Raw genomic sequence first — 25,800 nt, forward strand, 5'->3', positions numbered from 1 at the left:
AATTAAAGGGAAGAAAAGAATACAATTCCTCCTAGGCAATAATGTAAATTTCGTAGTAAACAAACTTTTTCTAAGGAAGGTTTTATTTGTTGAAATATGTCAATGCTGGATAGATCTTACAGTGGATTTTGTATTTGGTCTCATTTTTTTAAAAGTCTGGCTGTGAACACCGAGTTAAATACTCTTCAGACTTTCTCTCAACACACCTGTTTTGATATTAGTCAAGACAACGTGGCAATACTCAAGAAGATAGCTCCTTTTCCTCCTCTGCTCCACTTTCTTTAATCTCTTTAGGTTTTAAAGTCAAAATACATTTTTGTAAGCTCTTGAAATGACCCTTCCCAAAAATAAGGCAGCATTATGTTGTGAAAACATCAGTTTTTGGCAAATGTCATATTTTTCTGTCCTTAATTTGTCCAACAGCTGTCAGGATATTTAAAGATCTGTTTTTTTCAGGATCGTTAAAGATCTGTTTTTTTCTTCATAACAACACCAACATGCAGCTTCCTGGCTCTCCAGGTACAGCTTACAGCCTAGATGTGTAACACTGTCAGACAAGAGCTCCCCGTGGTTTCCCATGCCTGAATGTTTTGAGCAAGTCCCAGTGTCTTCTGTACATCTCTTTGGCTCCTAATAGTGGAGCTCCTCGTTGTAGTCCTTCGTGCTCTTACTGTAGGTCTCATAGTACCTGTTCTGCTGGTTGCAGTACTTTGTCAGGGAAGGGGTGCCACTGTTAAGATGAACACCAAACAATATACAGCCACAGCCATTTGGTGGGGATGGTTTATACCCATAGCATGGAACAGGCTTCATACATGGCTGCACTTGTACTGGCAGAGAGAGCCCGTCCTTGCCCAGCAGTTCCAGGGTGGCTTTGAGGTACATGTAGATCCTGCACAGATGCCGTCTTTGGGGGCCCTCCACTGGGTGGTCTGGTCCTGCTCCCGGCCTCCCATGGCCGCTGTGAGAAGCAGCGGGAGCACAAGCCACACACTAGGGCCATGGGCATGGCTGGGATCTGGGTTGCCGTGCCCTGCCACCTGGGTGCTTAGGCTGCGGTGCCTGCCAGGGACTCCATGGAGGTGGGCTCCATGCCCATGCCTCCTTCTCGGCTTGCACACATGCCTGTGCAGGCATGTGCACTGGACACTTTCCTAAGCCTGAGTTAGCTATTTGTATTTCTTCCTCTGAGAACTCCCTATTTAGTTCTCTGCCCTATTTTTTCAGTGGGTTGTTTAATTTTTTTGCTGTTTACTTTTTGAGTTCTTTGTAGATCCTAGATATAAGGCCTCTGTCTGTGGTACAGCTGGTAAAGATTTTCTCCCAACAAGTGGGTAATCTATTGGCTCTGCTTATGGCATTTTTGTGTGTGCAAAAGCTTCTAACCTTTATGAGATCTCATTGGTTGGTTGCTTGTTTAATTTCCTGAGCTACTGGGGTTTTGTTTAGGAAGTCTTTCCCCAGTCCTATAACATGAAGAGTGCCTCCCCACCCCCCTGCCCGAGTAATAGAAGAGTTTCCGGTCTTATATTGAGGTTTTTAATCCATTTGGACTTGATTGGTGTGCATGGTGAGATGGTCTAGCTTCATTTTTCTACATGTGGTTATCTGATTTGTCCAACACCATTTGTTGAAGGTGCTGTCTTTTCTCCCTACTTTATCAAGGTAGATTGTCAAAGATCAAGAAGATGTAGTTACTTGACTTAAGGTCTAGTCTTCAGTTCTGTTCTATTGGTCTGTTTCTGTTTTTTCTGCCAGGGCCATGCTGTTTTTGTTACTATGGCTTTGTAATATAGCTTTAGATCAGGTATGATGATACCTCCAGAGGTGTTTCTTTTGCTGAGGATGTGTTTGGATATCCAAGGCCTGCTGCCATTCCATATGAATTTTGAGATCATTTTTTCTATTTCTGTGAAGAATGATGCTGGAGATTTTATTGATATTGCATTGAATCTGTACATTGCTTTTGGTAGAATTGCCATTTTCACAACATTAATTTGACTTGTCTAGGAGCATGGGAGGTCTTTCTATATTCTCAAGTCCTTCTCGATTTCTTTCTTGAGTGTCCCCCCCCCCCCCGCCCCCGGGTAGAGTCTCGCTCTAGCCCAGGCTGACTTGGAATTCACTATGTCATTTATGTCAGGATGGGCTTGAACCCATGGCAATCCTGCTACCTCTGCCTCCTGAGTGCTAGGATTAAAGGCGTGTGCCACCATGCCCTGCTTTCTTGAGGTTTTTTTTTTTTTTTTTTTTTTTTAATGTTTTCATTATATAGGTCTTTCACATCCTGGTTAATGTTATTCCAAGGGATTTATTTTTTTTTTTTTGTTACTCCTATAAACAGAATAGCCTCATTGATTTCTTTATCTGTATATTTGTCCATTGCATATAGAAAGGCTACTGAATTTTGTGGGCTGATTTTGTATCCTGCTACTTTACAGAAGGAATTAATCCCCTTCAGACATTTTGAAGAGATTTTTGGGTTGTGTATAGGATCATGTCATCTGCATTTAGGGCTAACTTGATTTCTTCCTTTCCAATTTGTATCCCTTTTATTTCTTTGTCCTCTCTTACTGCTTAGGCTAGGACTTCTAGTACTATGTTGAGCAGTGGTGAGAGTGAGCACCCCTGTTTTGTTCCCAATCTCAGTGGGAACCCCTTGAGTCTTTCTCCATTAAGCATTATTTGTCCTTTAGGTGTTTTATATATAGTCTTAATTGTGTTGAGATATAAACCTTCCATGCCTGTTCTGTCCAGCATTTTGATCATGCAGTGTTGTTGTATTTTGTCAAAGGCCTTCTCTATATCAATTGAGATGATGATGGGGTTCTTATGATTAAGTTTATTTTTATGTTGTATAACATTGACTAATTTCTGTGTGTCGAACCATCCCTGTATCACTGGGATGAAGCCTACTTGATCAAGGTGGATGCTTTTGATGTATGTTGAATTTTGTTGGTATTTGGTTGTTTTATGTTTTAGTTGTTGATATTTGGTCTTTTTAGGGTATCTCTCAGCTCTCTTGTATCTTCTTCGCTTAATTTTTTCAACTTAGCAATGTTTTTGGCCTCCAATCAATTTCTTGTGTCTTGTTTTCCAGATCAGAAGTTCTGTCTTCCACATGAGTGACTGTTGGTGAGGGGTTCAAGAGAGATTTTTTTTTTTAAAGTTTATTTTGTTTATTTTTATTTATTTCACAGTAACAGACAGAGAGAGGAGGAGAGAGAGAGAGAGAGGGGGAGGGAGGGAGGGAGGGAGGGAGGGAGGGAGGGAGGGAGGGAGGGAGGGAGGGAGGGAATGGGCACGCCAGGGCCTCCAGCCACTGCAAATGAACTGCAGACACGTGCGCCCCCTTGTGCATCTGGCTAATGTGGGTCCTGGAGAATCGAGCCTCGAACCGAGGTCCTTAGGCTTCACAAGCAAGTGCTTAACCGCTAAGCCATCTCTACAGCCCCGTTTTTTTTTTTTTTTTTAAATAAAGCTCTTTTTTACGATTTTAGTTCAAGGTCTGATATTCTTGATGTTTTCTGGAATTCATTCTTGATTTTGATCAGTCCTAATTAACTTTAATTAGCTAGTTATTGTGATCTTCCATTTTTTGACTCACCTTCAAACAATTTTTATCTCTTGAGCTTTCTAAGGTTTTCTTCAATTGAATTAAGCTTAGTGTCAAAAGCTGAGTGCTATGAGACAATTCTGTTCAATTTCATTTATGTGATTTTTTTATATATATATTTTTGTTTATTTTTTATTTTTGTTTTTTAAATTTATTTATTTATTTATTTATTTGAGAGTGACAGACACAGAGAGAAAGACAGATAGAGAGAGAAGGGGCGAGCCTGGACTTCCAGCCACTGCAAATGAGCTCCAGATGCGTGCGCCCCCTTGTGCATCTGGCTAACGTGGGACCTGGGGAACCGAGCCTTGAACCAGGGTCCTTAGGCTTCATAGGCAAGCACTTAACCGCTAAGCCATCTCTCCAGCCTTATGTGATTTTTTAAAAAAAGTTATTCATTTTTATTTATTTGAGAGAGAGAAAAAGGAAGAGAGAGAGAATGGGCGTGCCAGGGCCTTCAGCCACTGCAAACGAACTCCATACACGTGGGTCCTGGGGAATCGAGCCTCGAACCAGGGTTCTTAGGCTTCACAGGCAAGTGCTTAACCGCTAAGCCATTTCTCCACCCCTGATTTTTTTTTTTTTTTGGATGGTTTGCTTTCAGTTCAGGAATTCTTTTGATTATATTGTATTTGATTTTGTTGTTTTGTTGTATTTTTGGTTTTGGGATTCAATTTCTGTAAGATTTCATTGGAGGCTTCTATTGTTGGTCTATGTATCCTTGGTCGAGATCTCTGTTTTCTGGCTTTGGTGTGTGTGTTTTTTTTTTTTTTTTTTTTTGTCTATCCGTCTTGGGGAAATTATTTATTCTATTGAGGGGGAAGCTTGTACAACTTTTGGGCTTTTGGATGTAGGGTCTCATTGTAGCTCAGGCTGACCTAGAATTCAGTATGCATTCTCCGGGTGGCCTTGAACTCTCAGTGATGCTTCTACCTCTGCCTGCAGAGTGCTGGGCTTAAAGGTGTGCGCCACCATGCCTGGCTCAGGTGTTCTGTTTTAAATATGACTCCTGTCAGTATATTATGGGGTTATAACCCCAGATGTGTGGACTGTGGAGGTGGCAAGTTCATTAAAGGCATGTGGAGATTTGGGAAGTAGAGAACTGGGAGCAGTGGCCTACTTCCTTCACTAGCATGTACACTTCAGCAGAAGGGGATCAGGGGCTGGGGAACCAGGAGTGGGGAATGTGGATAGCCAGGTTTTAAGAGGTCAGTTTCTACAGTGGATTGTGTACTCTCTGGCTCAAGGCAATAGGAATTTTTGTACCCAGGGGTCAGTCAATCAGGAAAACTGAGAAAAAGGCCTGGTACCAAAGTACACAAGCAGCGACCAGGCTGTCCAAAGGTAGCATGCAGGGGGTCCAGGGACCAGGGAAATGGGAGGTAGAGGAAAGAGCTGGGATCTCTGGCCTGCTTACTCAGTGTGAGTACCCATAAGATCAGATCAGAAAATCTGGGAATTAGAGATCCAGAGGCCATTCAGTCAGGAAGGTGGAGCAAGAGGCCTACTTCTGCGTAAGCTGACAGGATCGAGAGTCCTAAGCCAGCAGCAGAGGAGCAGACCCGAATCAGGGAGGAGAGCAGAGGACTAGGGAGCAGACCATCTGATTGTTAGTGTGTGGTGACTTTATTTGTTAGAATTGTTTTGTTCTTTCCATTCATGTACAAGTTGAAATTGATGTTTTTGTCTGTCATTTCCAAAGACTAATTTTATTTTAGTCTGTATGTAGTATATGAACAAAATATTGACTTATTAAGGGTAAGATAAATGACAATGTTTTTTATTTAAAATAATAAAAAGGTTAAAAACTCTCAGTTGTCTATATAGTATGAGCATTTTAGTTGAGAGAGTACGTACGTCAGTACTTTTTCATTTCTGTGAACAAAAATGTCTGATCAGAAGCAAGTTAGGAAAGGACAGAGTTTGTTTTGGCTTATAGTTCCAGTGGGCAGAGTTCATCATGGTGGGAAAGATACAGTAGAAGCAGGGTGCCTCCTTGTCAGTTTGCATCATCCATCAGGAAGTCAAGGACAATAAGCAAGTGGGTTCTCGCCCCACTTTTTTTGTTGTTGTTTGTTTTGTTTTTTCAAGGTAGGGTCTCACTCTAGTCCAGGCGGGCCTGGAATCCACTATGGCATCTCATGGTGGACTCGAACTCACAGCAATCCTCCTACCTCTGTCTCCCGAGTACTGAGATTAAAGGCGTGTACCACCACGCCCTGCTTTGGCCCCAACATTTTAAAGCCCACGACTCATGTCCTCCATGTAGGCTTCTCTGGCTGAAGGTTCCACAACCTTCTCAAATCACACCACCATCTGGGACCCATGTGTTCAAAGACATGAGCCTATGTGGGACATCTAAATTTAAACCACAGCAGTGCAAGAAGAAAGTGTGAGGAGTATCGACATATTGTAGTGTGTCTCTATTTGTTTGTTCAGATAACACATGGATCATAATCATCTGCATGTCACAATGCCTTACTGAAAATTACAAGTTAGAATATAAACAGAACCATTATACATTGTAAATATAAACATCTACTTGGGTAATTTTGTGGACAATTAAGATACTCTTTCTTCATTTTCTTTAATTTTTTCAAGGTATGTTCTTGATGTAGTCCAGGCTCACCTAGAATTGATTGTGTAATCTCATGGTGGCCTTGTACTCACAGCAATCCGACCTCTGCCTCCTGAGTGCTGGGATTAAAGACACGCACCACAATGGCAGGCTATTATCTTCTTTTTCAAGGCACATTCTTAAAATTGTCATTATACTCAGGTGTGGTGGTCAATATCAGCACTTGTGTGGTTGAGGTGAGGGGATCATGAGTTGAGTGAAACCCTGCCTTAAAGCCAGCCAGCCAGCCAGCCAACCAACCAAGCAAACCAAGCAGCAAATCCAGAAATAAATAACATATTTGAAAAACATTACTTGTAAAATAGTTGCTTCTTGTTATTTCTGAATTTAGTTATATATAGCCTTAGTATTCACCAGTGGAATTCTCTGATGAAAAAAAGAATCTTAATATCCTTTGATCTTCAAAAATTCATTTTCCTTGGCTATCTAGAAGCAGTAAATCAATTCTTTTTTTCTGTCTGAAAATAAGGCCTATGGTCATAGGTTTATGCCAAGTAGTGATTCAGCAAATAATAAAGAATGAAAAATTTCCAGCACCAGAGGGCAAACTTTAGCTCAAACTTCCATGTCTTTAGACCCCAGTATTTTAAAATGATAGCAGAAATATTATGCTGGGAAATGGATACTTTTCTTTTCTGGGTTAATAATTTTCTTTTTCTTAATTTTTATTAACATTTTCCATGATTATAAAAAATATCCCATGGTAATACCCTCCTCTCCCCCCACTTTCCCCTTTGAAATTCCATTCTCCATCATATCCCCTCCCCACCTCAAATCAGTCTCTATTTTATTTTGATGTCATGATTTTTCCTCCTCTTATGATGGTCTTGTGTAGGTAGTGTCAGGCACTGTGAGGTCATGGATATCCAGGCCATTTTGTTTCTGGAGGAGCATGTTACAAGGAGTCCTACCATTCCTTTGGCTCTTACATTCTTTCCTCCACCTCTTCCGCATTAGATCCCGAGCCTTGGACGGTGTGATCGAGATGTTACTCAGTACTCCAGTCACTTCTTTCCAGTACTGTGATACCTTCTGAGTCATCCCAAGGACACTGCCATCTTAAAAGAGAAGATTCTGTGCCCAAAGTGAGAGTAGCATTAATATAAGGGTATAAATATTAAAAGAAGTGCTTATTGGGAAGTATGATAAGCATAGTATATACACTTATCCAGCCATCAGCAGAGTTTACACCCCTAGAGCTCCTGAGCACCCCTGTTTTAAGTTTTCAGTATCAGGGATGTATTCCCCCCATGGAGCAGGCCTCCAGTCCAGTTGAAGGGCAGTTGGTTTCCACCATGATAGATGTGCCACTATTGCACCTGTTGGATCATTTGGTCTGGCCACATATAAGGCTTGCAGTGTCCACTGTTGAGTATTTTCACTGGTGGTATCTCTTTCTCCCATTGAACTGCATGTAGAATGTCTTCTTTCAGCTTTCTGTCAGCTGGTCTACATGGAGGAGGTTATCAGCTCAGTTCCAGCAGGATTTCTCAGTAGCCTTGCAGCCCAAGTATATGGTGTCTTTAGCAATAGGGTCTTACCATCTATTCCTGGTGGGAAACCAAGGACCTCGGCAATGGCCTATAATGTTTTCGGGGCATCAGGGACCTCTCTGGACAACAACTCACTGGAGGTATCCCATCCCTGGCACTGAAAATTTTCTAGCAACAATCTACGGCTCCAGAGTGTTCCATTGTTCAAAACTGGAGAATTCCATATGATTTATCCTCTTAGATTTTGATTAGCCCTCCCTCCACCGTTTCTTTACTCAATCTCTTCCTGATCTCACATTGGACCTTTTCACCCCTGTTAATGTATTCTTCTAATTACATATATACAGTACCAACCTATTTAGTACCCTCCTCCCTTCCTTTCTTTTCCCTTTCTATCTTCTTTTTAACTTAATGATCTCTGCTCCTGAGTTTTTTCCTTCTCACACAGAAGCCTAATCATTTGTAGCTATGATCCACATGTGAAGGAGAACATGTAGCACTTGGATTTCTGGGCCTGGATTACCTCATTTAGTATAATCCTTTCCAGATCCATTCATTTTCCTGCAAATTTCATAACTTAATTTTCTTTACTGCTGAGTAGAACTCCATTGCATAAATGTGCCACATCTTCCTTATATACTCATCAGTTGAGGGACATCTAGGTTGGTTCCATTTCCCAGCTATTGTGAATTGAATGGCAATAAACATGGTTGAGCATGTACTTCTAAGGAAAAGAGATGAGTCCTTAGGATATATGCCTAGGAGTGCTATAGTTGGGTCATATGGTAGATCAATCTTTAGCTGCCTTAGGAACCTGTACTCCGATTTCCACAATGGCTGGACCAGATTGCATTCCCACTAACAGTGTAGAAGGGTTCCTCTTTTTCCCCATCCCTGCCAGCATTTATGATCATTTGTTTTCATGATGGTAGCTAATCTGACAAGAGTGAGATGGAATCTCAATGTAGTTTTACTCTCCATTTCCCTGATGACTAGGGTTGTAGAACATTTTTTTAGATGCTTATACACCATCTGTATTTGTTCTTTTGAGAACTCTCTATTTAGCTCCATAGCTCAATTTTTAATTGACTTGTTTGACTTCTTGTTATTTAAGTTTTTGAGTTCTTTGTATATCCTAGATATTAATCCTCTACCAGATATATAGCTGGCAAAGATTTTTTCCCATTCTGTAAGTTGCCTCTTTGCTTTATTCACAGTGTCCTTTGCAGTACAAAATCTTTGTAACTTCATGAGGTCCCAGTGGTTAATCTCTGGTTTTATTGCCTGAGCAATTGGGGTTTTATTCAGAAAGTCTTTACCTAGACTAATATGTTGAAGGGTTTTCCCTACTCTTTGCTCTAGCAGTTTCAGAGTTTCAGATCTGATGTTAAGGTCTTCAGTCCATATGGATTTAATTCTTCATCCTTCTACATATACATGTCCAGTTTTCCTAGCACCATTTGCTGAGAGGCTGTCTTTTCTCCAATGAGTATTTTTATCAAATATCAGGTGGCTATAGCTACCTGGACTTATATCTGGGTCCTCTATTCTGTTCTATTGATCTACATGTCTGCATTTGTGCCCATACCATGCTGTTTTTGTTACTATGGCTCTGTAGTGTAGGTTAAAATCAGGTATGGTGATACTACCAGCCTTATTTTTGTTGCTCAGTATTATTTTATATATTCGAGGTTTTTTTGTGATTCCAAATGAATTTTTGGATTGTGTTTTCTATTTCCATGTAGAATGCCTTTGGAATTTTGATAGGGATTGCATTAAATGTGTAGACTGCTTTTGGTAAGATTGCCATTTTCACAATATGGATTCTTCCAATCCAGGAAGAATTGATGTTTTTCCATTTCCTAGTGTCTTATGTAATTTCTCGCTTGAGTGTTTTATAGTTTTCATTGTAGAGATCCTTACTTTCTTGGTTAGGTTTATTCCAAGTTACTTTATTTTCTTTGATGCAATTGTGAATGGGGGTGATTCTCTGATTTCATCCTCTGTGTTTTTTGTTAGCACATAGGAATTCTACTAATTTCTGTGTATTTATTTTGTATCCTGCTACATGGCTGTAGGTGTTTATCAGCTCTAACAGTTTTCTGGTAGAGTCTTTAGGGTCCTTTCTGTATAGAATGATGCCATCTGCAAATAATGATAACTTGATTTCTTCCTTTCCAATTTTTGTCCCTTTTATGTATGTGTCTTGCCTTATTGCTATGGCTAAAATTTCCAGTAACATATTAAATAAAAATGAGGACAGTAGACACCCTTGTCTTCTTCCTGATTTTAGTGGAAAAGCTTCTAGCCTTTCCCTACTTAGTAATATGTTGGTTGTAGGCATCTCATAAATAGCCTTTGTTACATTGAGATATGTTCTTTCTATTCCCAGTCTCTGTAGGACTTTTATCATGAAGGGATGTTGGATTTTTGTCAAATGCTTTCTCTGTGTCTAATGAGATGATCTTATGATTTTTGTCCTTCATTCTATTTATATAATGTATTATGTTTATATATTTGCATATATTGAACCCTCCCTGCATCTCTGGATAAAGCTTACTTGCTCAGGGTGAATGATATTTCTGATATATTCTTGCATTATGTTTGCCAGTATTTTGTTGAGAATTTTTGCATCTATTTTTATGAGGGAGTTTGGTCTGTAATTTTCTTTTTTGTTCTGTCTTTGCCTGATTTTGGTATCAGGGTGATGCTGGCTTCATAGAAGGAATTTAGTAGGATTCCTACCTTTTTTATTTTTTGGAAAAGCTTATGAAGCAGTGGTGTTAGTTCTTCCCTGAAGGTTTGGTAAAATTTAGCAGTGAATCCATCTGGGCCTGGGCTTTTTTTAGTTGGGACATTTTTGATAAATGTTTGGATCTCCATGCTTGTTATAGGTCTATTTAAGTGATTAATCTCATCTTGATTTAATTTAGGTAGGTCATATAAATCAAGGAACTCATCCATTTCTGTCAGATTTCCATACTTTGTGGAGTATATGCTTTTATGGTATGTCCCTATGATTTTTTGAATTTTGCTGGCATCTGTTGTGATGTTACCTTTTTCATCTCTAATTTTATTAATTTGTGTCTCTTGTCTCTTTTATGGGGGTCAGATTTGCTAAGGGTTTATGAATCGTGTTTATCCTTTCAAAGAACGTAGTCTTTGTTTCATTGATTCTTTGGATTTTTTTTTTTTTTTTGGTTTGTTTCTGTTCATTAATTTCTACCCTAATCTTTATTATTTCTTCCCATCTACTGGTTTTTGGTTTGCCTTATTCTTCTTTTTCCAAGTCTTTAAGGTGAAGCATTAAGTCGTTTACTTGTGTCCTTTCTAATTTCTTAATATAGGCACTTAACCTTCATTGTGTCCCATAGATTTTGGTATGTTCTATTCTCATTATCATTTTTGATTTCTTCATTGACGCATTCATCATTTAGTAGCGTGTTGTTAAATTTCCATGATTTTGTGTATGCTGTATAGCCTTCCTTGCTTTTGATTTGTAGTTCGATTCCATTGTGGTCATATAGAATGCAAGGAATTATTTCAATTTTCCTGTATTTGTTAAGATTTGCTTTGTGTCCTAATATATGGTCTATTTTAGAGAATGTTCCATGTGCTGCTGAAAAGAATGTATGCTCTGCAGCATTTGGATGAAATGTCCTCTATATATTTGTTAGGTCCATTCCTTCTATGACCTCATTTTGTCCAGATGCCTCTGTGATAATTTTTTCCCCGGATGACCTGTCAATTGATGAGAGTGGAGTGTTGAATTCACCTACTACCACTGTGTTTGGTGTTATCTGTGACTTTAGTTCTAATATCATTTGTTTGATGAATTTTGGAGCTCCCATGTTAGGTGCATATATGTTTAGGATTGTAGTGTCCTTCTGTTGGAGGGTGCCTTTAATCAATATAATGTGACCTTCCTTATGTTCCTTTTTTTTGTGCTTTTTTTATGCTTATTTATTTATTTGAAAGTGGCAGAGAAAGAGGCAGATGGGGAGAGAGAGAGAGAGAGAGAGAGAGAGAGAGAGAGAGAGAGAGAGAGGGAGAGAGAGGGAGAGGGAGAGGGAGAGAGAATGGGCGCGCCAGGGCCTCCGGCCACTGCAAACGAACTCCAGACGCGTGCGCCCCCTTGTGCATCTGGCTTGCGTGGGACCTGGGGAACCGAGCCTCGAACCGGGGTCCTTAGGCTTCACAGGCAAGCGCTTAACCACTAAGCCATCTCTCCAGCCCCCTTATGTTTCTTGACTAACGCTTGGACTGAAGTCTACCTTGTCAGATATTAGGACAGTAACCCCTGCTTGTTTTCTAGGTCAATTTGCTTGGAACACTATTTTCCAACCTTTATCTTTAAGATAGTGTCCATCATTTGTATAAAGATGGGTTTCTTGTAAGCAACAAATTGAGGGATCCTGCTTTTTAACCCAGTCTGTAATCCTATGCCTTTTCGTTGGGGCATTGAGGCCATTGATATTAAGAAATAATATTGAAAGGTGTGTATTCATTTTTGCCATTTTTTCATAGTTCTTCCAGTTTTACCTTTGCTCTCTTGTGTTAACTCGTACTTGAGTATTGTTTTTTTTTTTTTTCTTCCTGTTTCCTCATATGTGTGCTTTTCTTTCTCTTCAGCCTGGAGGATTTTTTCAAGTTTTTTCTGTAGAGCTGTTTTGTCTTCAAATACTCCTTTAGCTTGCTTTTGTCATGGAATGTCCTTATTTCTCTGTCTATTTGAATGGATAGGTTTGCAGGATAAAGTAACCTTGGTTGACAGTTGTTATCTGTCAGGACTTGGATCTCATCACTACATGCTCTTCTGGCTTTTACAGTTTGTGTTGAGTAGTCTGCTCTAATCCTGATAGGCTTGCCTTTGTAGGTAACTTGATTTTTTTCTTTGACTGCTTTCAATATTTTTTCTTTGGTTCGTGTGTTTGGTAGTTTGATTATAATATGGTGAGGAGAGCTTCTTTCCAGGTTTTTTCTGGTGGTGGTCTAAAGGCTTCCTGTACCTGCATTGGCACCTCTTTTCCAATTTGGGGGATGTTTTCTTCTCTGATTTTGTTGAAGATGCCTACTATGCCTTTGGAGTGAAATTCTTCTACTTTGCTCTGAATTCTTATGTTTGATCTTTTCATATTGTCCCAAATATTGTGAAATTCACACTCATACTTTTCTATAAGTTTGTCTTTCTCTTTGTTGGACTGTATTTGATCTGCTACCTGGTCTTCTAGCTTAGATATTCTGTCCTTTCCTTTATCCATTCTACTGGTGAGATTTTCTACAGAATTTTTTATTTCATTAACTGTGTTCTTCATTGCTAATAATTCTGACTGGTTTTTCTTTATTATTTCTATTTCCTTATTTATGTCTTGTATTGCCTTCTTTATTTCATTAAATTGGTGTCCTGTGTCTTCTTTGATTCCTTTGATTTTCTCTTTGATTCCTTTGATTTGTTCTTTGCCTTCTTTGAACATATTTATAATCATTCTTTGTAATCTTTCTCAGGCATTTCCTCTTACTCGTTCTCACTGGAGGTCATTTTTGATGCATTAATACTTTTTGGTGGATTTATATTGTCTTGATTATTGGTGTTTCTTGTGTTATAATGTATATACTTTTGTATCCTGGATTATTAATGATTTGATTTTCTACTTAGCTGGGTATTATTAGATGTATCATACAACCTCATGTTATGAAACTTCATGATAGGAGCTTAAGGCGTTAGATGTGGCCCTCCAGTTTCTCAGAGTATCTACAAAAGTGACCCTGGGTTTGCATGCTAGGTGAGTTTTCATGTAGGCTGAGTGGTACAAAACATAGGCAGATTCTACAATTTAACTAAAGAATGTACTCTTTCAAGGAGAAACAGCTCAGAGTATTTACCCAAGAGTTGGTATTGTGACAACCAGATCCTCTAACTGTCCCTTATGGTGTGTGGTGCCCCACCCACACCCTTAATCCTGACAACAAGGAGGTTAAGATTTCTGATCTGTTGAGGGTTCTAAGTCAGCTTGTGACCAGGTGAGACCCTTCTCTGGTGTAATCCCTGTTACCTCTGTTCCTGCTTGGGTCCCACTGTTCGTTTAAGTTGGTGTGGCCAGGTCCCTGGACAGCAGCTCTCTTTGCTGGAGCTGGTTACTTGAGGTGGGGGAGGCGAGGCTGCTGATGCTGCTCTAGTTCTCTTTCTGTTCCACATGTTCTTCTACCTTGTGATCTGCTCCTCCGTTGTTCACTGCTGCTCTCCCTTCACGTTGCTTGAGTTTGCAGAGAGCTCTGGTATGAGTGAAAGCTCCCCTCACCTGGCTTTTCCTGTGGCTTGAGCCGAGCCTGGTAGCTTTGTGGCGCGCTGTGGCTGCCACTGAGTTTGTTGGACCTGCTGGAGCTGCTGCTGCAGTCCATGCGGGCTCTGGATGCTCTGGATCTCTCCTACTTCTCTGCTGCTGTTTCAATTTCCTATGCACATCACTTTTTAGTAAAAGCGTGTATTTTGGTGAGATTTTTTTTTTTTTTTTTTTTGTCTTTCCCCCCCTTAGGCTTCTTTGGCGTGGTACCTATGCTGCCATCTTAACTGGAAGTCTCTGGGTTAATAATTTTTAAAAGTTATTTCAGGTTTTTGTGTGAATTTGAGTAAATAAGGCTTACAATCTAATCATCTCAGTTTGATGCATGAATATCAGGATGACCTCCTGTGCTTTGCTTTTGGTTGCTAGTTTTGTCCTCTGTCTCCATTTCATTGGGCAGAAGAGCAGAGTCCATCATAAGCAAAACAATAAACACATGAGCCAATAACATTTTTTGAGGATGTATTTTTACATTAGGCATCGTGACATGCTGCATGAGAACTAGAATGGGAAAGTATAGAGGTTTTGATTGATGCCATTTGACTGTTGTGGAACCTTTTGGCTATGTTGTGGCACCTGGGGAGTCTCAGACTCTGCAGTAGAGGTTAATAATAGCTTGTCTTATCTATGCTCATTTTTTGTGAGGGTAGAAGTATAGAAATTAACTAAGTAAATAAAGTACAAAGGTGACAAAATTTCAGATTTGCTCCTTGCATTTGAGAAGTGCTATACTGCAGTGAGTTACAGGGGACCCAGAACAGACCAAAGATAACAGGCCAACAACTATCTTTCTTACGGCCTTTTGCAAATAATCAATTAGTTAATTGATTAATTAATTGTATCATATGTAGTAAGTAGGCTAATCTATGTCAAGCCCTGATGTTTATGGGTCACCATGAGTTCCAAGGTTTCTATAGTCTTTTCTTTTTTTTTTCCTTTTTCTTGAAGCAGGGTCTCCATCTATCCCAGGGTGACCTGGAATTCACTATGCAATCCCAGGATGGCCTGCAACTCATGGCAGGCCTCTTATCTCTACTTCCCCAGTGCTGGGTTTAAAGGAGTGTGCTAGGTTAGGCTTCTGTATTCTTAAAATTCTGCACTAGTATTGGAAGGATGTACAAATAATTCTGAGAACTTTATATTATACAGCTAAAATGCAGTCAACCTCAACTGATAACTAAAGCAGAAAAACGCAAGAGTTAGCATCTCAGTAATGGACATGAAAGCAGTACCTCTAGAAAGAACTATTTGAGGAATGACTTTCCACTGGAGTAGGAATTATAATATAAAAAAACCAGGCATGCTAAAATGAGGAAAGACATCAGGCCCAGAAAAATACCCAGCTAATCCAAGGCCCTGAATCTGGAAGAAGATTGCTTGGGGGAAGAAGGAGGCTTAGTTAAGTTCAAAGGTTTTCTTTTACAAGATGTGCAGGAGGAGCCAAGTTATTCTGCTGATTCGCAATTCAAAGAGAGTGAATGCTTTTTAGAACTTGTATCAGGGGATCCTAATCACACATTCTTGGTTGGGTCTGTCTTCAGCTTGAAATTTCTATTGTATTTTACTGTAGTCATTTTACTGCTTAGACCATATACAGCTCTGATTGTGTACTGTCTCCACAGTGGCAACCTTTTTCCCCTTGCCACAAACTTTCTTATAAAACAATTATTCTTCCTGCTACGTGAATATGCTGATCTTGAGACTTAGACATATTGCCTGTGATTCTTTGAAAATAAAAGCTTATTCTTTGAGCTCCTTTATTATTTGGTCTATTAACTGTCCTAACTGTTTGATTTTATTTTACTCCCTGCGTGGGCCAAATCATTCCAGTTATTCTTTAGACAATTTGGGTGCTGCTTTATTTTTTATGGTTGTTGTTGATTAATACCTGCTGTATCAACTTCCTGAAATGCTTTTGTTTGTAGTTAAAAAAAATTCCTTGCCTAAGTTCCTTTCTGAACATGGTTTTAGTGGGTTATAGATGTAATTTAATATATGGGGCTTTATATTTTTGAACACAGTTCAAAAAAATAAATGTAATTAGTCTTCACAATAGCATAATGAGTTCATTGGGAAATTTTGAGTTTTCTATTGAGAAATGATGTCTTAGAGAAGATCAACGACAAAACGTCACATTGCTAGCTAGTACTGGGTAAAGACTTCTCTCTCCTATGAAACTCCAGGCCCTTTGCTGTGTGGAATGTTTAGTGATAATGATTTTTTCAGTGTTAGTGATAGAAGCAAATTTAACTTGCTGATTAAATTTTCTGTGATCATGTCAGGTTGTAATTATTTTACGTTCATACAGTTCTGGAAATTTACTCTTTATTATTATTTCTTGTGAAATACTGAATGGTTTTGTGGGTTTTTCTGTCTATGAATTGAATAATAGATTGAGGTAAGCCGAAATCTTGAGGGACAGCTGAGAACTTTGGGGACCTGAATTTCATCTTATTTTCATAAATATTTGAGTTGTTGCTATCTGTTGAGCATTAAACTTGGCTCAGGAAGAAACAAACAAAAAAGTATGAAAATGATTTCTTCAGGGAATGTTAATATAAAAGAAGATAAATATAAATATAAGGCATTTTCTCAAGTGCTTATGGTTTTTGATGGCTGGCAAGCATTAAATGGAGTTTTGTTATATAATTATTTCTAATTCTGTACACTTGAAAATTCCATAATGAAATAATGGGGAGGAAAATGCCATTTGTTGGACTATAAACTGTTGCTGCCCTGTACTGTTGTTATTTAACTAAAGATTACCAAAGAAGTATAAAAAGCAATCTTGTTAAGGGACCACCTAGAAGGCAGAAGTGTAGAGGTTTGTGGTCAGCTAGCTGGTGAAGGAAGGTAGTGGATCCTGCTCAGCTTCAAGGTGGAGATTTCAGCCTTATGTGGGCAGAATTGTGTAAGGAAACAGCCAGAGATCTGGCACAAGGGCTTTGAAGTAAGGAGTGCTAGATTATGTGGCATAGGTTGAGCCCTACTATGAAGATGTATCCAAATGCAGGTCAGGAGACATGGCTATGTTGATTCTTCCTTGTAGCGTAGGCTTCTGTATTACAAGTGTCTACTCAGCAGAGCATTTTAATGGCAATCGTGGTCTATAGGAGTCATTAAGGAACTGTGCTTAACAGATCTAAGGTGGGCTTCCATACATAAGCTTGTACCTGTCATACACTCACTGCTGTCATCACAGACTTTTAGAAATTGCTTTGCCTTCAAACTAGGACCTACAGGGTCACTGAAAGCAAGATAAAGCCTGAGGTCTCACTGCCTTTGTTGTGCATGTCTCCTTTACTTTGGGTCAGTCATGTTTTAAACTCTGAACATAAGTGTGTTAAATCACTTAAAGCATATCCTTCTGAAAACATATTCTACCTAAGCTATTAACCCTTCTTTGTAAGTTGGATGCACACAGTCAATGAGGCATCTTTTGTGTGCGTTTACAGTGTCCATTTCACTGACTTATGCCTCGCTTGTTTAAACTAGTCAAAGTTCCTACACAACATTTTTGGATGCTAAATTGAGGCCATCATATTTATTTACCTTTTGCTTGGCAGAGATGGATTTGTTATGAAAGATTATCAGATTTTGTAGAAAAAGCTTGAATTACAAAAACATCTATTCAAGAAGTCTCTTCTTTTGTTCACGGAAGTGCTAAATGTGTATCTCATCTTCTTTCTGCTGGAATCGCCAGGGAACTTGCCTTTATTACAGACGATGAAGGAAACCCAGATGATGCTCTTTTCCTCCTTCTGTCTGCTGAGTCCTTAATCCCGACACCTGTGTGGTTTATAATCTTTTATTTGCTTTATGTACCAGGGTTTCCAAGTCGAACACATGTGTTGCATATGCCAAGCAAGTTCTCTGGTGCCATAAAATGGCACACTGCTCCCCCAGATCGCCTGGAAAATAAAGCCTTGCTCTTCACAAATAGACCTGCTGGATTTAATGCATCCCAGTTAGTAAGTGTCATTCACTTACTTAGCAACCAGAAGTGTCCCATTGATTGGCAGCAGGAAGTCCCTTGTTCATGTTGAGAGTTCCTCTTTGCAGGACCAGTAGCCTCTGAATTGTCAGTGACTACCTTTGCCATGCAGTAAAAGGTCCTTTCTGCTTTCTCATGGCCATTTGAGTTATTTAGTCCTGGCACTGAGCTGGAAGGTACAGTAGTTTTAAATGAGTGTGTTTTTGGATCTGCCTTGTTCAAGCTTCTTTTATTGGATGAACATCAAGGAATAAATACAAGACACAATGTTCTCCATAGCTTCTTAGTTACCACTGTGCTAACAAATTCAACAGACTGCCCTGTTGAGAGGTTATGCCCTGAATTGAATTTGAGCTTTGAGTCCCACTTAAATTCAGGGAGAGCTCAAGTTGAAAAAAACAATCCTCTCAGTTCAGTCATATAAGGCTTTTTAACAATCTCTGCACCTAGAGAAGCCGTTTATATTCATTATCTTACAGAGTGATTTCTAGGAAATCAGGTGGGAAGGAGATAAATTTCACTTCCTCTGTTCTCCAAATATAAGCACACCATCTCTTCCTGACTTCAAATATAATGGCTGCTAGGTCAAGGCAGAGTTGCTCACTCAGTTTAGGAGAAAAGGAAAGGAAGGCAACATGGTTGCTTAGTATCTAGTGTTTTTCCATTTCTGTTTAGCCATGATATACATGGATAGATGACATGTCTTCTCTAATTTAATTTTCTTGTGTTTCATTTCCATTTCTTAGCTCATTCCATTGTACACATTGTTATACTTACCTGGGATATTTAACTCAATATCACACTGTTCTTTTCTTCCCCTCCCTTCTCCTCCTTTCATTTTTTGAGGCTGACCTAGAATTCACTATGTAATGTCAGGTTGACTTCCAACTCTCTGTGATCCTCCTACCTCTGCTTCCCAAGTGTTGGGACTAAATGTGTGTGCCAACACACTTGGTTATTATTCTTTTAACATTGATGATTCATTGAGTGATGATAACGTAACTTCTCTGTATATTTTTTTGAACTACAGGTAATGATCCTGGATTTCTTATATCCCATGTAGAAGCCGTCACAATACATGACACAGAATGGTTAAATGTTGGTGGATTGATTAGCAGGACACTTATTTTATGTGGTATAATTTTACCTGTAATTTGTATTTATTTGCTTGATTTGTCAAACAAATGTTGAAAAGACACTGAACTTTCTCATGAAGAATACAAGTCTTGAGTTTTATTGAGGACAATTAGCAGTTGTTTTTTTTTTTAATCTGAAAGATTCAGTTCCCAGTTTGCATGTAGGGTCTTGCTTCCTGAGTTACTTATCTTTTTATGTCAACCATGAAATGGTTGCTCACCTCTACTTCTATTTTGTTGATTACTTTTTTTCTTCCTTTGTTTTTTTTCTTGATATTCTTGTCCAAAGAAAAACTGTGCCTATAGGAATAATAACTTTATTGTATGGTAGACTTGTTCTTCCCCACCTGGCCATTTTGCTAACCAGACTGAGTAGAAATAGCTGCCTAATTGTCTAAACCAGCTATTTTTATAGGCTTTCTTTGTGTGTGTGTGTGGAGAGGGGGAGGTGATTGTAAATTCTGTAAGCTAATGGTAGAAAAGATGAATCCAATATGGTTTGGCAATTCTTGGAAAACAGGGGGAAAAAAAAGAAAAGAAATGGAAAACTGTTTCACTGTTGTGCAAAGAAATGATATCAATAAGAACAAAATGGCTTCAAAAGATAGCTCTTTAATATCTACAGAAAAAGCTTTCTAATCTATTGTATGTATTTTTTTTTTCAAATATATGTTTTCAGTGTGTACTATAGCAACCACACAGGTAATAAATACCTAGAAGGCACATAGAGGGAAAAATAGTTTTTTAATCCTCAGACACGTCCTATTTAAAGGAAGTGTAGAGGACATACAACATGTGGGAGAGAAAGGTTCCCTTGGCACTGCTTGTGGAGCAGCCAGTGCTGGCTTTCCTTGCCTGCTATGCCAATGTTGAAGGACTCACTTTCCACAAGTTGTGCTTTATAAAGCACCTATTTCTGTCTCATTATCCCTTCTCCCTCTGGTTCATCATTCTGCTAGTGGGACTGGGGCGCATATACTGTTCATGTATGCGAATGAAGTCCCTAGTAATTTAGCCTTTCAGTTTTCTTTTTTTTAAAATTTTGATTAGCATTTTCCATGATTATAAAAAAAAATCCCATGGTAATTCCCTCCCAACCCCCCACACTTTCCCCTTTGAAATTCCATTCTCCATCATATTACCTCCCCATCACAATCATTGTACTTACATATATACAATATCAACCTATTAAGTACCCTCCTCTCTTCCTTTCTCTTCCCTTTATGTCTCCTGTTTAACTTACTGGCCTCTGCTACTAAGTATTTTTATTCTCAAGCAGAAGCCCAATCATCTATAGCTAGGATCCACATATGAGAGAGAACATTTGGCGCTTGGCTTTCTGGGCCTGGGTTACCTCACCTAGTATAATCCTTTTCAGATCCATCCATTTTTCTGCAAATTTTATAACTTCATTTTTCTTTACCGCTGAGTAGCTCCATTGCATAAATGTGCCACATCTTCATTATCCACTCATCAGTTGAGGGACATCTAGGCTGGTTCCATTTCCCAGCTATTATAAACTGAACAGCAATAAACATGGTTGAGCACGAACTTCTAAGGAAATGAGATGAGTCCTTCGGATATATGCCTAGGAATTCTATAGCTGGGTCATATGGAAGATCAATCTCTAGCTGTTTTAGGAACCTCCACACTGATTTCCACAATGGCTAGACCAGATTGCATTCCCACCAGCAGTGTAGAAGGGTTCCTCTTTTTCCACATCCCTGTCAACATTTATGATCATTTGTTTTCATGATGGTGGCCAATCTGACAGGAGTGAGATGGAATCTCAATGTAGTTTTAATCTGCATTTCCCTGATGGCTAGTGACGTAGAACTTTTTTTTAGATGCTTATATGCCATTCGTATTTCTTCCTTTGAGAACGCTCTATTTAGCTCCATAGCCCATTTTTTGATTGGCTTGTTTGATTCCTTGTTATTTAACTTTTTGAGTTCTTTGTATATCCTACATATTAATCCTCTATCAGATATATAGCTGGCGAAGATTTTTTCCCATTCTGTAGGTTGCCTCTTTGCTTTTTTCACTGTGTATCCTTTGCAGTGCAAAATCTTTGTAATTTCATGAGGTCCCAGTGATTAATCTGTGGTTTTATTGCCTGAGCAATTGGGGTTTTATTCAGAAAGTCTTTGCCAAGACGAATATGTTGAAGGGTTTCCCCTACTTTTTCCTCTAGCAGTTTCTGGTCTAATGTTAAGGTCTTTAATCTATTTGTACTTAATTCTTGTGCATGGAGAGAGAGAAGAATCTATTTTCATCCTTCTGCAGATATATACCCAGTTTTCCCAACACCATCTCTGAAGTGACTCTTTTCTCCAATGAGTGTTTTGGGCATTTTTATCGAATATCAGGTGGCTATAGCTACTTGGGCTTACCTCTCAGTTTTCTTGTATAAATAAACCTGAGATTGTGTGTGTGTGTACACAATCGTGTTTCTTTTTCTTTTTCTTTTTTTTTTTTTTTTTGGTTTTTCGAGGTAGGGTCTCATTCTGGTTCAGGCTGACCTGGAATTAACTGTCATCTCAGGGTGGCCTTGAACTCATGGCAATCCTCGTACCTCTGCCTCCTGAGTGCTGGGATACAATCGTGTTTCTTAATAGGGGTAAGATGGCTTTTAAACATAGCAAGTAGTAGCATTATGTGTTTTATTTGGAAAGCTCTCTCTTTTCTCCCCTGAAATAGAGTCTCACTCTAGCCCAGGGTGACCTGGAATTCACTCTTTAGTCCCAGGCTAGCTTCGAACTCACAGACCCTCCTACCTCTGCCTCTCAAGTGCTGGGATTAAAGGTGTGCACCACCATGCCTGGCTTGGGAAGCTCTCTTGATTATTCTTACTAACCCCTGGATTTAGAGACTCACAGTCCCACATATGGTCTATGCATATCACAGAAAGTGTTACAACGCACTAGAAATTCTTTTCCTTTCAACTATGTTAGAGATGACTTAGCTGTTTTATGGATTTTACAATTTAATAAAATCTAAAGGGTGTTTCTACTACATATGTCTGTTTAAATTATTTTTACTATATGACAGAAAAAATCATAGAGAGTTTAATATTTGGTAAATTTTGCCTCCTTTATGTGAAAAGCTGCCAGTATCCATGGTGCCATTGGTTGGATTCCTCCTTCCTAGCCTTAGTTTGGTTTTGCTTGGCCAGATTCTCTGGAAAACACACCATCAGCTTCTATCAGCAAATAGTGAAAAGCACCCAGTGTACAGTCCTGTCCTGTAAGACACAGACAAAAGATCAACATTGTTGGGTGTTTTTCATGCTGTAGGCTGCACGCTCCATGGATTGCAGTAGCATCTCCTGTGGCTATGTGTTCTTTTGACTATAGTGCAGCCTTGAGTTACTTAAGGTAAACTTCTCTGTTGCTCAACAGGACTCCAGACTTCAGATGATTATCAAATGAGTGTTGAATTGGAGATAATCATCTCTTGGATCAGTAGTCATTATGGACATCTTCTGCTCATTAAGTTTTAAGGAAATAGAGTCTAAGTGTTTAAAAAAATTCTTTAAGAAAGAAAAAAAATTGTCCTAGTGGAATAAAATTGAGGAATGAATCTTTGTGCCACACTTTAACCTAAATTTTCTAGCTTAACACAATCAATTATAGTAGAGATTACTTCAGTACTTTGAGATAGTCAAGGGTCATATCTACATTGAAAATACATTATAATGACACTGTAGTTAAAATGGAATAGCATCAACCCATTTTAAATCATTTTGTTACAGAGATAACTTTGTCAGTGACACAGAAGAAAAATGGTAAATATGATAAGGCCAATACAATAATAATGTTTATTCTGTGTCCTGTTCTTCAGCCAGAGTATGCCTTCATGCATATAATCTTGTAGTAAACAAGGGCACCTTTTCCTAGACTGTCAGTAACATAAGCTTTTTAAAGCAAGCCAAGCACCAGGAATATGTCTTGGCAAGTCCAGGGCCAGAGTTAAGTAGACAAAGCAGGGAGACTACCTTAAAGAGATCTAGTTGAAAATGGGGCCACTAACAGTGTGATTTAGGAGATCCCTATTATAGTCAGCTTAGAGACAGGAAGGGAGTTTCCATTATAGACCTGGACAGGCTGAGTGAAGTCACTTGTCATCAAAATACCTTAAGATACAGCATACAGGAATTGAGAGTTATCTGGCAAGTGGACTTAATGGAAAGAAGTCAGAGGAGTTGCCTGAGTGTTTAATTAGGCAAACTCTAGTTGACTATAGCGACAATGCTGTTTATTGAGGTGCAGGTAATTTGAAAGGAGGGAGGGGTGTGTACATACATGTACATACTGGAACTTCTGGGACTGGACCACTGTTAATTTAGGTGACTGTAGGCCAGCCATTTTGGCAGTGACTCATAGCCTGAATAGTCTAAATGTCAGGGAAAGGGGCTTAAACTAAATGAATCCTCTGGAAGATGTTGACAGAAGGCTTAAGAAGGAATTTTGCCCAGGGGAAATGGGTGAGTCACAGATGCTGTCATAGACACCAACATTAATGTAAATCTGAGGGAAGGCCCATTAAGTCCTACCTGTAGCAGAGCCATAGAAGGGAGATACAAAGGTGCAGTGAGGAGAAACACATGAAACTGCTAAGAAATTTAAGGAAGAAAATGTTTACAGGAAGGGACAGAAATGACTAGCCCTTCAGAAAGCTCACAGAAGGTAAAACTACAGGAATATATATATATGTGTGTGTGTGTGTGTGTGTACATATATATATGCTTATCCTGAGCATAGGTCCCCAGGCCTGCTTCTTCTTCATTGCCTATCTGGGGTCATATATATATATACACACACACCATAGAAGACTTTGTTTTGACTTGTTCTGGATCTTTTTCATAGTAGAGAAAACAGAATACAAAAAAGATAAAAATAAGTAATTTCTAGCAGAGGTATCCTGTTTTTCTTTGACTTTTTATGAAAATGAAGAACTTTAAATGTTTATGTGTATTGCATCTTTTGGCATTTTTATTTGTAGTTTAGTAGTAGAAACTTTGAAGTAATCTACATTTAGTATCAAAACAATAGGTATAAATAATGTTATTTTTGCTTAGATAGAACATAGATTATTTTGATAAATATCCTTACCTGAGAGGAAGAGAAATAATCTCCAAGCACCAAATAAAGGAGTGTTAGTCATCAAAGGTTATGAGTAGAATGGATGAACATTAGAATAGTGTCCATGTAGATACAGACAATTTATGTTAATGTATTCATTTAATATTTATGAATATTGTTCACATTTTCAGACTTATAGGTTTCCCACTAAAAATAAAAAGACTATATAAATAATTTACATGAATTAATACAGTTCAAAATAAGGGTACTATGTGCTGGCAGTCATAATGTTTGTATATTACATTTTCTGAACTTACATACTACCTTATATTTAAAAGAGGTAACAATTATGAAATTTACATGTACTCTAATTCTTTACTGTTAAAGATCATACTTAAAACATAAAGAAAGTGATAAAGTATTATTCTGAATTATGTAACTTGTACCAGACATCAAGGTATTAGAGCAAACTGAAAAGAAAGTTTCCTTTATAAAAATCTAAAGTAGATGTGAGTAAAACATTATTTTGGGAAAGGTAATGTTGCATTCAGTGCAGCTGAAGTTTTTTATTTACTATTGGCTGTGATATTTGTGTGGCTTTATTTTGTAAGTGTTGCTTATTTTCTGTTAAGACAAATATCCATTTATTGAACAAATGTTTCCCATGAATCTTCTTCATACCAGGTACAGTTCTGAGCACTGAAGATGTACAGGGATAAAAATAAAACAAACAAATAAAAATAATCCCAAGAATCTGTTTTAGTGCATGAGGGGTGGGGGATGGGGCTTGTAGGAGGCAAGCCATAAACAGTATTCTAAGTAAAATTAGACTGTCATAGTAGCCCTGGGAAGGACAATACAGTGAGATAGTTGGGGTGAAGTGTTTTCTTTGAAAGTTGAGAGAGACTGACAGGTTGTAATTTCAAACTCAGTGGTCTGCATAGTTTTCACAGAGAGAATTCTTGAGAGAGAGGATGAAGGATCTGAGGCATATGGGTATCTATTAGAAAAATATGTCAGGTAGGGGAAGAGCCTAGCTAAAGGACTTGTTGGAGGCCCAGCTTGAGTTTAAGTAGGATGTAGCCACTGTGGCTTGGGGGCACTATTCATAGGAAGAGAAGGATAGCTAGTTGGTAAGTATGTCATTCAGGTTACATATAAACTTCTGCCCAGAAATACTTGGCTTTAAGAGGAAGTCATGGAGAGTTATTGGGAGCCTTTGAGCAGAGGATAGACTTGACAGCAGCTTGAGTTTGATGACCTTCAAAGCCTTCTTGTCCTTCAGAACATACTGGACATGGATCCTCCTTCCCCCCACAACCTTTTTCTTCTCCTCCTTTCTCCTTTGTGGTGCTGGGAGTTGAGCTCAGAGCCTTTTGCTTGCCAGACAATTGCTCTACCACTGAGTTGAAGCCCCTAGCCACACTTTCTTTTTCTTCTTCTAGTTGTTATAGTGTAGACTCCTGGCTATGTATAGAATTGTGTGATTGCAACTTAA

At 38.8% G+C, this 25,800-nt stretch overlaps 1 protein-coding gene and 1 pseudogene across 11 annotated transcripts in view; one reads left to right on the forward strand and one right to left on the reverse strand.

Annotated features, from left to right (window-relative positions):
- Positions 1-25,800, forward strand: part of Ptprk (protein tyrosine phosphatase receptor type K) — a 566,086-nt gene that overhangs the window by 231,015 nt on the left and 309,271 nt on the right. The gene's annotated exons all lie outside the window — the stretch shown is intronic.
- Positions 436-23,585, reverse strand: LOC123463378 (annotated as a pseudogene).

This window comes from Jaculus jaculus, chromosome 9, assembly GCF_020740685.1.
Source record: "Jaculus jaculus isolate mJacJac1 chromosome 9, mJacJac1.mat.Y.cur, whole genome shotgun sequence".
NCBI classification, from domain to species: domain Eukaryota; kingdom Metazoa; phylum Chordata; class Mammalia; order Rodentia; family Dipodidae; genus Jaculus; species Jaculus jaculus.